The sequence below is a fragment of the Macrobrachium nipponense genome, chromosome 7 (genome assembly GCF_015104395.2).
Source record: "Macrobrachium nipponense isolate FS-2020 chromosome 7, ASM1510439v2, whole genome shotgun sequence".
Lineage (NCBI taxonomy): Eukaryota > Metazoa > Arthropoda > Malacostraca > Decapoda > Palaemonidae > Macrobrachium > Macrobrachium nipponense.
Genome location: NC_061109.1, coordinates 104,995,564 through 105,010,563, shown reverse-complemented (window position 1 = coordinate 105,010,563; position 15,000 = coordinate 104,995,564). Strand labels below are relative to the sequence as shown.

The 15,000-nt window shown below is 34.9% G+C and overlaps 1 protein-coding gene across 11 annotated transcripts in view; it reads left to right on the top strand.

Moving 5' to 3' along the window:
* Nucleotides 1-15,000, top strand: part of LOC135217422 (mucin-2-like) — a 463,906-nt gene that overhangs the window by 131,593 nt on the left and 317,313 nt on the right. Inside the window, exon 2 of one of the 11 annotated variants that reach the window (XM_064253273.1) lies at nucleotides 3,846-3,915. The exons of the other annotated variants lie outside the window; for them this stretch is intronic. The gene's annotated coding sequence lies outside the window, so the exon portion shown is untranslated. The remainder of the gene's footprint in view (nucleotides 1-3,845; nucleotides 3,916-15,000) is intronic. 11 annotated transcript variants of the gene reach the window in all.

The following is a 15,000-nucleotide window of genomic DNA, read 5'->3' as shown; positions in this document are numbered from 1 at the left end:
AAAGGAGTCTAGTCGCATCAAGGTTCCCTGCAGTCAAGCGATTATGATACTAAGTCTCCTAGTACTGAGTAGGTCTCGTACATACCTCTGAAGGCATTAATTTCATTATTATTCTCATTCATATCGTACATCGTAATATTCCTCTCTAGATATGAATGACTTTTGTTGTTGAGACAAAAGTTTCACATGATTCAGTAATCAAAATTGCTCGTAGGATCCCTTGTCATTTACTATTAGTAATAATAATAGTTTAACCAGACCGCTGAGATGTTACTCTTAACTATTACAAGGTTGTCAGAAAGCGTTTGTTCTTAATAAATAAATTTGTTCTTATTTAATAAACTGTAGCCCCTTACAGACTTGGAGAATGTCTAAGATTAAAAAGTCGAAGATGCTGATCAAAGTTCTGTCAGGGATTTTTCCCAAATTTGATATTCGCTGTTGGATGGAAACTGGACTTTCATATAAAACATGTTTAATTGTAAACGTTGCTGTCTTCTTCGCAATCTGGAAGTGGACCTTGTGGGCCATTCATTACTACCCAAGGTTCAAAAAGTGACCAATACTGTGTTCTTTTTGGAATGAAGAGCAGAATGGGTTTAATCTACTTCTATTTAATATTATTGCCTTCCCCATTTCACGAATCCGGCCATTCACGTAGGATGCTGGTTTTGAGAAGTTCTCGTTGGCTTCATCTTTAAGATACAGAATTTCTTTAGTTTCGACTTTTCTCGTTTTATAAGAGGAAAGTTATCACATCTACTTTTATCTAACGAGAATTCTTTTAATGCCAGTACTTTCCAACTGTAGTTTTCTTTATAACAACAACTACGGCAGTAGTTATGTAACTCCAATGCCTATCGACTTTTCCTTTTTTTAACATCATCATTGCTAAGACCTGGACTTATCTGTCACTCTTCATCTCCTTTTCTAAACAGGGAAAAGAAAGTTAAAAATGCCTCTTTAGCAAATTTCATATTCCCTCTTCAATCAGAATTTGACACTTCAGTGTTCATTGCCTATAAAGAAGCTGCCATTTCAATAAGCTTATAATTTAATCAAATGGCGAAATAAGGATATTATGATCATGAAATAATAATAAAAGGAAGAATATAATGATAACGAGCCTAAGATGACTGTTGAATTCCTTAGCTAAGTAGATTGAGGGAAAGCCAGTATCTTGTAGCGCGCAGTCCCTAACTAAGGCCAATGACCCCTTACTATTGATTATTTGTTTTAACAAAGGGCATCTTCCTGGCGTCCACCGTAAATTTGGCTCCTCAGAGAACTAGAAGAGTTGGAAGTCCCAGACCTACTAGTACGAGAACTGAGACGGGAGACTGAGATGAGTGGAGATTTGCGGAAGTGAAACTATAGTAAGTACTTACATGTAGATGAGTGGCAGAATTTCAGAGAAGCTCTTGGGGCCACGAGGCGTTGGAGCATGTCAGTTCAGTGACTTTGATGGGATTCAGGATTCTGATAGGATTTTCAGGTTGATAGAGCTAAGTGAAAAATATCTCTGATCTTTCCTTATGCAAATGATGATCGTCTTTTAGAGACTTTGATCAGAGTGAGAAACCGCTGAGTTAAAGTGTGGAGTAGCACAGGTTTTTTTTCTAAATGTTAGTGAACATTCGCTGGTATTTCAAAATGTATACTCTTTTACAGATGAGTACAGACCGTTGTACCTGATCTGAAATTCAAGTTTCTGCTTTTATTACCGTTTTCAACATTTGCATGGGAAAGCATATAATGCTTAAACACACACACACACACATATAATATATATACATATATTATCTATTATAAATATGTATACATAACTTATACTAATATAATATCTAAAATGTGTATAAACTGGGTTAGATATATATATATCTATATAAATGTGTGATATATAACTTATAATATTAATATTATGATATATTATTATATATATGATATATATATATATATATATATATATATCTAATATATAAATTTATACATTTTATATATATATATATATATATATATATATCATATATAAATGTGTGTATATATATATCTATATATTAGATAGTGATATATATATATATATAGATACACACATTTATATATATATATATATATATACACATTTATCTATATATATATATATATATATATTATATATATAGATATATATATATATATATATATAATTACTTTTAGGGCATAGTTTGCCTCAGAAGCAATTCTTATTGAATGCAGATACAATATGTGGGGCCCGTTATTTTAAAACAAAATTTTTCCTAACCTACTGAATCTCCTGTCATCCCCAAGACCACAAATCTGAAAGAAAGGATAGAAATCGTTGCTCAAATATACAACCGAGCACGGTCCAAAATAAAAAGGCCAAAACAAAATCCCAGATGAAAAGGAAAAATCGAGAAAGAAAGAAACTTCATAGATCATGTAATTTTTATAATTATCCATATGTTCTACATGATGCCCTTTTTCCAATGGCGTCCCATCGAGGAAAATGCAATATCACGAAGCAAAGCACTTTCACACCGATATTCAAAATCAAGCATGCAGCCTGCATCGGTTTTGCACTAAACACATAATTTGATGCTATATTCATCAGGCTTTTTAGTGTTATATGCTTTTGATGACAACTGCTCTTTGAAAGGCAGCATCTCTTCCTCCAAAGAGTGACACAGCTCAGGCACTTATGGATCAAGTCAAAGATCTTCAAGGGGCAGAAGCGGTAGTGAGTGTCTTTAAATCGTGGCACCAAGTAAAAGGAAGATAAGCGCAATAATGATTATAACACTCCTGCAAGACGACTACGAGCATGAAATATGCAAGAAAAATCGTAAAGTATGGGTGAAACCATGGCTAAAAAGGTGAGGTTTTATTATATGACTTTACTGAAAGAATTACAGGAAAACAACCTGGGAGATTATACTAATGATTTAAGAATGACTGACGATGTCTTCGGAGACCTTTTATTGCTCATGTCTCCAAAAATAACAAAGAAAGATATAGTACATAGGGCAATACTGCAGACCACTACCGCGGTGGGCAAAACTGCAGACTACTACTGCGGGGGACAAAACTGCAGAGTACTACCGTAAGGGGCAACTCTGCAGACTACTACCGCGGGGGACAAAACTGCAAACTACTTCCACAAGGGGCAAAACTGCAGACTACTACCGTGAGGGGTAAAACTTCAGACGACTACCGCCGGGTGTGTGTGCAAAACTTCAGACTACTACTGTGGGGGAAAAACTGCAGACTACTTCCACATAGGGCAAAACTGCAGATTACTACCGCTAGGGGTAAAACTTCAGGCTACTACTGCGGGGGGCAAAATTCTCTCTCTCTCAAGGTGATATGGAATGTATCATTCTTAAACGTACTTTATTTCGTATAACAGGAATCTATGTTGATTCTGGAGTTGAATGAATTTGAATATCGATGAAAGGTGTGAAAAGGGTCGCTATGGACATATTTCCTCTCATATGTTATATAAGTGAAATTCAACGTCGTTTAAGAATGTTGATGTTTTTATCGCCACTTTTTTTCCAAAGCGAAGAGTAATGTACAATACATACGGTGTCCATGTGCTCCCAGAAGGAGGCCTCAGCTGTGTGTATGATAATGTTAGCTACGAAAGGTTTTCAATTGATACATTCATGTTGACCCAGAGGAGGAATGAGGCCAATGACCGCTGCCTTCTCTCTCTCTCTCTCTCTCTCTCTCTCTCTCTCTCTCACTGAAATCACCATTTTAGATAAAGGGCTTATTGTGGGAGAAAACTAGCCTAAGATAATTTAATGTTTATTTTTGACTAATGATTTTTTTTTTCTTTACAGGTAAGGGGGCGAAATGTTGGTGCCAAAGTTGTTGCTACTGCTGCTTGTGTTTTCACCGCAAGATGTCAAGGTATTGCAAATATATTCATAAGTGTTGACAAGAATTATTTTAATATTAGCTAATATTACTGAGATCATTGGCACAAATAAGTCAGGGGTACTGTTACACTAATTAGATTTTAAGTGGTTAGAACTAAAACCCTATGCTAGCATATTACTATAATATTTTCCTATGTATCTAGCAGTTCAAGCGAAGAAAAATTAAATTAGTCCTAATACAATATTTGTTTATCACGTTGGAGAGAGTAGGCGTGCGCGCTCCACTACTCTTGTAAGTCTTCCAGATTTTCAAAAACTGAATTACAACAACCGTGATGCCTTCCAATTTCACGGACAAAATATAGCAAGTCTACATCAGAGAACCTGTCACGGCTATGCTTATTTTTCAGGCATACGACAAAAAGTTGAAATTAAATTTTGAAGTCCATGCTAGAAAGCCGTCAACTTCCTGAACAATAACTTTTGGGAACTTCGGCCGAAAACATACAGGCCCCGAAGATATTGCTTCAGGCAGAACGGTAGTAGAGAGGACCTTCAACCATACACGCTTTAGAAGTAGTGGTAACATTACTATCAATGCGAATAAAGAAAAAATAAAAAGCACATTGAGATTGGATGGAAAAGCCACGTGACACGAAAATAGCATTTATTTAATGTAAGTGAATTTCTTAAAGACAGCTCAGCACATGGTTGCTTAAATGTCTGCAAGACTTATGAAGTACAATAATTCTAGAAGACAAGAAAACCGCGATCATACTATCTAAAATGTCTGTGGAAAAAATTTTTTGTCTACAGAGAAAATGATACGAAGTTCTGAAACCATTTCTATAATTTCATTTTTTTTTTTTTTTTACTGAGCAGTGTATTGGTATGGCCCAATTTCAATCTATAAACAACTGCGAGCCTATACTCTGTTTTTTTCCCATCTGTCCATCCGCCTATGGTGTTTGCGCATGGCAACACTGCGTCCCGGGCTGTATATAATATCCAATTTCGAATATTAACGATGTAATTCGCGTACAGTAAATTATTATAACACTTTTGAGTTGCAAATGTACACCCAGATATCCTTTTATTTACCTAAAATTTAGACACAACGTAACTATTTAAGCACGGGACGCAGTGTTGCCATGCGCGACCACCACAGGCGGATGGACAGATGGAAAAAAACAGAGTATAGTTCAACCCAGTGCTCACTGAAGATATTTGCCTAACATAAATAAGAACTCGAGTATTTTGTCCCTTCCATTTTAACAAGAGAGTCTGGTGACTTTAAGTTATTACTGTTGACTGATTGAAATGTCATTTTTGTCTTTTGATTACTGAACTAATTTGCAAGCAAAAAAACATTTTTGAAATGACTGACGAAGCTTTTGCTGCAAGTAGACTTATCATATTACTGTGACTTAAATTGTGCTAGTATATTTCGTGTCAACATAATGAATGCCCTTGTTCATAAAACATTATTATTACTATCATAGCTGTTTTTGCGACTGGACCTCATAGAGAAAAGGAGGTTAACACAGTCTTTGATCAGCCTCAAGCTTGTACAAGAGAAACTACGTCATGTAAGGTATTCTAATCAAAGGCGCTTTGTTCCAATAGAATTCAGATCAATTTTAACGTCCACATCTTGTGATGAAATCCTGACGAAAAGTCATGATGTAAACTCCACGTTTTGCCATAATAACAAGTTTGGTTGACAAATCCATATATACAATTTATAATATACTAAGTATCAGTGGTAATGTTACTATTATTGTTAATATTCTACGTACATTCCTATGGAAGAAAAAATAAAGCTCATGATATAACAAGTTTGCCGGAATGGAATGCCCGAATGCGAAAAAAGGATGAAGAGAGTTGATCTTTGCAAAACAATTAAAGCAAGAAAATTTACCATCTATAATCCACAACGAATAATTATATAGAATTTAGGCCAAAGGCCAAGCACTCGGACCTATGAGGTCATTCAGTACCGAAACGAAAATTGACAATAATAATCCTTGTAAGGAAAACTTCGCAGTTACACTACGAATCCATAGTTAGGAGAGGGTGGAAAGCAAGATGGAAGGAAAGAGATTACGAAGGGAGGTATAATAAAATGAATGAAAGGGGTTGCAGTTAGGGGCGGATGGGACGCTGGAAAGAACCTTAAAAAATTCATTGACGGCACTGTCCCTCTACGGTACGAAAGATTACATCTGAAACCATAGTTGTAAACAATAATATATATATATATATATATATATATATATATATATATATATATATATATATATATATATATATATATATGCGTAAAAAATCACTGTAGATGCACGTGACTTCATAAATAAGCGAATACCACAGGAAAATAATAGTCAGAAATCCAAGCGCTTGGATTTCTGACTATTATTTTCCTGTGGTATTCGCTTATATATATATATATATATATATATATATATATATATATATTTATACATATAAACTACGCATATATATTTATGTGTGTGCGCAAGCAGGCTTTCCTGCGCAGCGGGTTTATCTATGATTTAGTATGATAGTAGTCGTGACTGTTACGTTGTTTTTCCACTGAAGCCACCCCTTGCCAAAGGAAAGGCTCAATGTTATATATATATATATATATATATATATATATATATATATATATATATATATATATGTGTGTGTGTGTGTGTGTGTGTGTGTGTGTGTGTGTGTGTGTGAGTGAGTGAACGAGCGTGTGCGTTCCAACGTTCGTTATTGTATTTTCTGGTTGGTTCAGTCATGAGGATAAGCAACGTAGGGTTTTGACAGGCACTGTCGCCTTAGGCATCAGGTCAGAGATTGGGTCAAACAACTTCACCTCAAAATACTATCAATGAAAACTGGAATGGTTGCACTGTGATGCCACCCGCAGAAGAATGAAGAGTTACATGAATATTTTAAATCCTATACAGCTTGTTTGCATGTATTGCTATTTATTATTATTGATTTGTTCATTCATTTACTGATTTACCCTGGTTTATATACGTACGAGGTCATATATATATATATATATATATATATATATATATATATAATATATATATATATATACAACAAAAGCAAATCGATTAATGAATACATAAACCTATAATATAATAAATAAAAATTGAAAGCAAACTTTCTGGAAGTACTGCCAAAGCAAGATACTGACTCCAAGCAACTCCCGAGTAACGAAAAGCTGACGACCACACCATTAAGATCCCTGCAAAGACAGAACTCCAACCATTTTCTGTTTACAAGATAAGTGGTTAAAGACTTTCTTTCTTTGGGCTACGATTTCACCCAGAGAAAACCACAATGCAGAAGCACAATGATGGACTGACAGATGGGCCGGATTCTAGAAGGTCGCGTTTCACGCATGTCGGTGGATGCCCGTCTGCATTTGTTCCTTCTGGCTGGAATCTCTTCAGTTATGTTGGAGTTATGACAAGTAAAGCGTGACATTCACATTGCCTGATTGACAGATAGACGAAAAGAGGGAAACTATACTTCGTTGGGACAACAAATACTAGGTGGTGGTAGTTGAACTTGAATATAAATTCTTTTATGGGACTTCTATTCCATGCTACAACGACAACGGAGCAGACCATGTTTTCAGAATACTGGCTATATGATCACTCAGAGGCTAGAGGTAACTAAATGCGATGCCTGAAATAAGCAGCAGCACAGAGTTCCGATCAGTAAAGGAAGATATTGTGAAGGGAGAGGAGGTTGAGAGTTCATCTTGCTATAGAGATGAGGCGTTCAATCTGTTTAGTGAATCAAAGGAAAATATAACGCGAAATATATAGGACTTTATGTTAGGAAAATGAAAATTATATTCAGGACCAATGCGATTTAAATACGCCAAGACGACTAATGCGCTAATATAAATGAAACATTATTGTACTTTTCACGGAGGATTTAATTTTACAATGAAAAAAAAAAAAAGATTATACAAATGACAAATTTTACGAGCAGATAAAGAATCTTGCAACAGTAATGCTTTATAGTGATGGGTGGTAAAATCATTCTATTGTCATTTAAATTCATGGTGAATGAAAAAGTAATATAACTACTGATTTAAGAGCAATTTGAAATAATGCCGGTAATTTGCAGTATACTGTATAAAGCTAACGGAGACTCACTCACCAATCACAATCTTTTTGGAATTTTTACTAATGATAATGATATGGATGATATCGCCGTATTTCATAATCTTAAAATATTCGAAAATAAATTTCCTGTGCGTTCTGGTCACTCCTTGACGATTAATTATTGTTATAAAAAAAACTGGGATTAAAAACAGGATAGCTATTTACTTGTGTTATAATTGATACGGGATACGAATGGGTTGAATAATAGGGTAGCTATTTACGTGTGTTATAATTAATACGGCATACGAATGGTCTGAAAAATAGGTAGTTATTTACGTGTGTTTTAATTAATACGGCATAAGAATGGTCTGAATAATAGGTAGCTATTTACGTGTGTTATAATTAATACGGCATACGAATGGGCAGAATAATAGGGTAGCTATTTACTTGTGTTAAATGAATACAGTTTTAATGAAAACATCATAAAATTATTGCCACGTAAGGCATGTGAGGTAAGTCTCAATATAAACCTCATTCAAGAAACTCATGTCGTTTAGACAATATCAAGTGTGGAAATGCCGTAGAGTTTAAAATATCGATCGTGTCCATGAATTAATTAGTCTCCGGTGCTGTAAACATTCAAAGCATCGATGTAGTACGCATAAAGCAGACAAAAACAATAAAATTCTTACACCGTGAGTTCAGAGAATGCAGATCGCCCAATTATGATTTGAAATTGGCATGGAAGGTTTATAGAGGGTGACGAAAAAATGAGGACTAAAACAGGTAAAGATGAGGACGAAATTTCCAGTTATGTAACGCTCATTAGAATGAATGTACAGGATCAACTTGACAGAATAGTAATTCTATGTCTGTGTGCCGGATGTCACGCTCATCTTCAGGTGGTTTCGCTACACTAACAACAGCGATCACTTCGTTTTGGAACAAATTTTATCTACAGTTCTCTACATTAAATGTCGAATGAATATCACCAAGAACTAAAGTACTTCTGGCAGATTTGAAGAACTAGTAATGCTATAAATTGATTTTATAATAATAATAATAATAATAATAATAATAATAATAATAATAATAATAATAATAATAATAATAATAATAATAATAATAATAATAATAATAATAAATCATAGTCGGTTGGAGGCCGTACATACTAAATAATGGTGGACATAAACACAAACAAAGGCATTCTTTTAAGGTAAATAGATAGATTAAAGGTTTGGTTGCATGAAGGTTTGGTTTCAAACTGGTGTATATCTGTACAATTTTGTTTACATGTTCAACCCACTGACATAAGAGGCGTTTTGCTGCCGTTTACAAAGAAATCTGAATTTTTCCAAAAATACTGTCTTTATTATGAAACTGGCTCTTTTTGAAAAGGACCACTTACTCTTCGGGGCTAAGCCCATCTTCTCTGAAATTCAACAGCATTGGGAGACTGATGATACGGCTGCACTTCTTCCAAAGGAAGTATATATATATACTATGTATATATATATATATATATATATATATATATATATATATATATATATATATATATATATATATATATATATATACACGCGTGTCTGTGTATATGTGTGTGTGTGTTTGTGCGTGCATGTATGTATACATACCAACTTATCTATCTGTCTATCTATCTAATATATATATATATATATATATATATATATATATAATACACACACACACACATATATATATATATATGTGTGTGTGTGTGTATATGTATATATATATATATATATATTACATATATTAATATATATGTATGTGTGTGTGTGTGTGTTGTGTGGTGTGTATATTATATATAAATATATTATCTATACTATATAATTAACTATAATCTAATATATATAATATCGAGAGAGAGAGCGAGAGAGAGAGAGAGACTAGGAGAGAGAGAGAGAGAGAGAGATATTAAAAGAGTTAACAGAACAAGTAATCAACGATTTAGTGATTTTTTTTTAGTGTGGGAGCTACATGGTTTTTTTTCTGCTTTGCTGATACTGTTTAATTCAGAATAACTTCAAGGAAAATTCTCTTTCAAGTAATGAAGTGTTCCTGTCAACATGCTATTGACGTAAGTTAACGTTTTTCACAAGGCTCAAACAATTATTGATGTAAAGTCAGTTTACAGGAAGTTAAGAAATAACTGAATCGCCGCTCCATCCCTCAGACCAATTCTTTAGTCTAAAAGAGGGTTCGCAAAAGACAGTTCTTTTCCTCAGTGTTAATACGGATTCTGTTCCCCGAGGGCATGGCCCAACTTTTGTTCTCCGGAATAAAAATGCAGTATTGCACAGCATTGCACGTGACAGTAAGATCAAAGTTTTATTCACGGACGAACAGAGCAGAATTGCAGGCTATGAAATGTAACGTTCAAAGAAGCAACACAAAGAACGACGTCTCCTATCTCTGTAACTAAAGCGACTTTCAAAGTTTGGGAACTGCGATAACACTTTAAAAAGAACATCCTTAGAAGCAGACATAAATCAAACGGCGGGATACTCTCAAAACTTTTACAATTATATCTTAAACCATGTCCTTCATATATGTTAAATTACATAAAGACTATTCGTTACATTCACAGACGGCTTACTTATTGTATATGGCCTTACAAAAGTAATATTTAGCACGTAACTCATGAAACTATCAGTAGGAAGTACGTAATGAATTACGAATGAAAAAATAAGTCTTCGTCGCTTCGTACCCTTTTCGTCCAAATAATATATCTTGAAAATTGTTCTTATTTATTCCTGCTACTTTTGATTAATGCCTATTTTCATATTTTATCTATTGGTGTTCTTCTTAAAAAAAAGGGAGATAAATGTTAAACAGAATTCAGGAATATTTATTTTTCCTTTTATACGTGCAACTACTATACTGGAATGTTTACGTGAAGTCTTCACACTTCACAACAAGTTGTATGACTCGACTGAAACTTAAGAATGGAAAACAAACATAAATAAGAGTGACTCGCCGCCACTCACACTGTAGCGACATCCAAACCGAGTGATCAATATATCTATTGTTGTCGGACGAAGGCGTGATCCATACCTTTGTCCGGCACTGCTCTCGTGTCTCCATTCCCTCCCTTGGGCTCGCACTTCAATCTACCGTGCAGCACTGTTGGCGGAACGTTGGGCCTCTCTCTCTCTCTCAATTACGCAGACTTTCTACCCTGATAGATAGTAATTGTATTCCAGCATCCCTACAGACTGGCGCGTTTCTTTTCCCGTAACCCAAATCCCTCTATATCTGTCAGTTTGCATTTTTTTTCGGGACGTCGTGTCCTGACTGTACTGTCATTCGGGATTGCACTTGATCTTATCAAGGATTTGCCAAAACGAATAATTTACTCGACTTCTTTCGTCAGGCAATTCTATGCTAAGAAACAAAGCAAACGTGTTTTTTACGGAAGTGAATTCAAATGTCTAACATAAAGAACATAAACGACCATACCATGAGATCAACCCGTGAGCGTGCCTGCTCTCAATATGCTTTCAAACTCGCAATTTTTGTTTGTAAAGCAATAAAACAGCCGTATAGTTACATTAACACCATGCAGCAACTAATACGTGCACCGAACAAACAACATGCAACCGGAGCGGAAACCTGTTCTACAAATACGGAGTTTTTGAAAAGCACTGTCAGGTGCACAATTACCTGTCTCTCACAGCCTCCTTCATCAAAAGCATCCAATAGAAAACGCTGCTATGGAGACATGCAAGCGATTACCATTACATTGGTAAACTAAAATGATATAAACAACGCGAACAGAATTTAGGGGTTCGGAAGTGGAAGAAGGAGACTACAGTAAATGACTGATGACTTGCCAGTTTTCTTCGAGTTTGATACGAGCAGCGTTGTACCAATTCGAGATGGTTTAATATTATTATTATTATTATTATTATTATTATTATTATTATTATTATTATTATTATTATTTTATATTATTATTATTATTATCATATTATAAAGGGAATAGTAATGAAACAAAGTGAATGAGAATACGGATGCTTGCAGTCGTAGTTTATTGGCATCTTTTGGCAAGCAACATGCTCTCTGATCCACATTTTTTTTTCTTTTTTAATATTCTCTCCATGTGTTTGCCATATAGCTCAACAGTAATGATACTGAGGGACGATTTAAAAATCAGCTACTAGAACTTGACACTTGTGATGGGATGTGTACTTTCATTTCAATATTGGGCGTTTTGAGTGTTCTTTTTATAAGATCCTACGAACACAAACAAGCAAGAAGAAATGGACAATTGCCAATGTATATTTGAAATCCAGCGTAATTATAGGAGATAGTGTATTACATTTTTTAACGAAAAACGCTCATGAAGAATGCTCTATGTAGAAAAATCACGTCAAAGTTTATTCATCTTTAAATGAAAAGGATAGACAAATCCTTTAGAGAGCTGACCGCGCCTGAGGCATCATAATTTAAAGAAAATAAGATTAATAATTCAAGTATCATATCGAAAGGTATGTCCATTGACAGTGTTGACTCTTTGTATTGCACGCGTTTGGATAACATTTTTTATTAAGTGGTCTAAAAATTTTACAGTTGGGATTGAGATTCGATACTTGACACGTTATCACTTGAAATACAAAAGGGCTAACTTACGTTCAAAACTCATACTCCAATTAGGGCATCAGTTGCTGCCCCAATGGACTATCTTGTCATCGGCAGTTCCGTTGTGAAAGTTCCATAAAGAAAACACCAAAACTCCTACTCTAATTAAGTATATATATACTTCATGATGCTACAGAGCCAATTAAGTTGAATATAAATTAAGACCAAAATACATTTACATTATTAATTCTGTTATTTTTTAAAGTTTTTATCAGAAATTGGCAAAAGTAACATTAATACTGGGATTATTTTGTATATTCACCGCAAATTTCAAAGTCATAGAGAGTATAACTTTCGCTCTGAATCATCAAAATCTAAAATCCTTTTTAGATTTTGTTGATTCAGAGCGGAAAAAGAAAACGATCATACATCCATAAAAGTCGATTTTACATCTGTTCTATAGTTCATTACGGAGAAAATTCAAATTCCATTCCTCCTTTCCCAATACACTTGTTCGCAAGGATCACTACTCGCCATCATCCAAATGCACACTTACTTCCTCTTTTCGGGGTGTTAAAAATAATTCCCGTCGCTTTCACCGAAACTCCCAGACCCAGCAGGAAAGACCTGTCGATCTGGTCCTTCACGTGACCGGAGAAGTCACCCCGTCGAACTCCTTTCTGCCCCGCCACCCGTTTTCTATAAAGACGGCTCGGGACTCGGGAGTCACGTTACCCTGTCAGTCAACAGGAAAAGTCGGACGTTCAATAGCACTTGATACTCTTCAGAACCAGATAGCGAAACAAGTGTTTTGTTTCAAGTCGTTCGCTGTTACAAATTATTCCGAGGAAATACAGCTTTTGCAATTAACGTTCTTCTCACCACGAATCGGTTTCTGGACTGACTCGCAATTACTATATACACTTTCACGAAAAACAATGTTGATCAGGAAAAACTAACAATAAGAATTCATAATACAAGACAGGCTATGTACAAACTGAAAGCTCGGAAAGTACAAGTCATTCATTGCTGCCCTTTCCCTGAGATGCATTCTGACCAAAGTATTTGCAGCGACGACTGACTTTAGAGGTCAAAGGGTCAAATGAGAAGACCGCAAGAGTAACGAGTCAATAAGACCCAGTCATGATCAGGTTTTCTGTCTCATTTGTTCTTTCTCATTTATTTGAATGTTGTGCTGTAAAAAAGACAGTTTCATCTTTATATTAATTAAATTTCAAGTTGCGATTCATTGAAACTACAGAGATGTTTTGGTTTATTTGGTGTACAGAAAAATAGCGTGGTTTTTTTTATTGCAAATTCTAATTCTAAACTTATCTGTTGTACTGTTTTGGTATAAAATATTACGTAAGCTTGAAAAGAATCTTTATGTTTAAAATATGTTTGAAATATTGTGATGATTTTGCACATTCGCTTTTGAACTCGTAAGTACCGCGAAACAAATGATAAAGGGACAGTTGCTGACTTCATCTTCGGAAAGTGCAATCTGCTAGGTGGGTATTGGGTAAGCGCTCGGCTCACGTTGCTAGATCTGTGAATCACCCCCGGGGTACCGTCCCCGACTACACCAAGCTACTCCAGTGTATGCTGTGCAATAGGTTCAAGAGCGTGGTGCCCGCAACCAAGGTCTAGACTCTAGACTCTAGAGAGTATCTCTATCTCTACACCTTCCTCGTAACCTCACCAATAAAAAATTGATGAGAATCCAGAAAGCTGTAGCCTGCTGGCGTTACCTCATCCAAAAGCGTATGTTTATTAGAAAAACAAATACATAAACATTATGATGTATTAGTTTCGTGCTCCTAATAAGTTTAAAATAGAGAGATGCAGAGCCATTAGAATTTTCCCAATATACAATAAGTACTCTATTTGAAGTAAGCTCACCTTTGCAGCACAACACAAAAGTAACATTTGAAGCCCCTGCAATTAGGAGGCTTTTTTCTGACAACTGATAATTGAAATAGAACTCATTATATGGAAAAATGTATCATAAGCTATATTTGCATATAAAAAAAGTTTATCCAGTACAAAAGCAAACCTCATAATGACTGGATCACATATATTACGTATTAAACACACACACACATACACACACGCACTCAAGCACACGCGCGCGCAGACACACACATACTACACACACACACACACACACACACACACACACACACATATATATATATATATATATATATATATATATATATATATATATATATATATATATATGTATATATATCTCTTTTTAAACATCCATGGCAATGTGCACAGTTTTTACAATACATTAATCAACGACACTCAAATATTCAGTTCACGATGGAAACGGAGAGCAATGACAGTTTACCATTCTTAGATATTAATGTTAC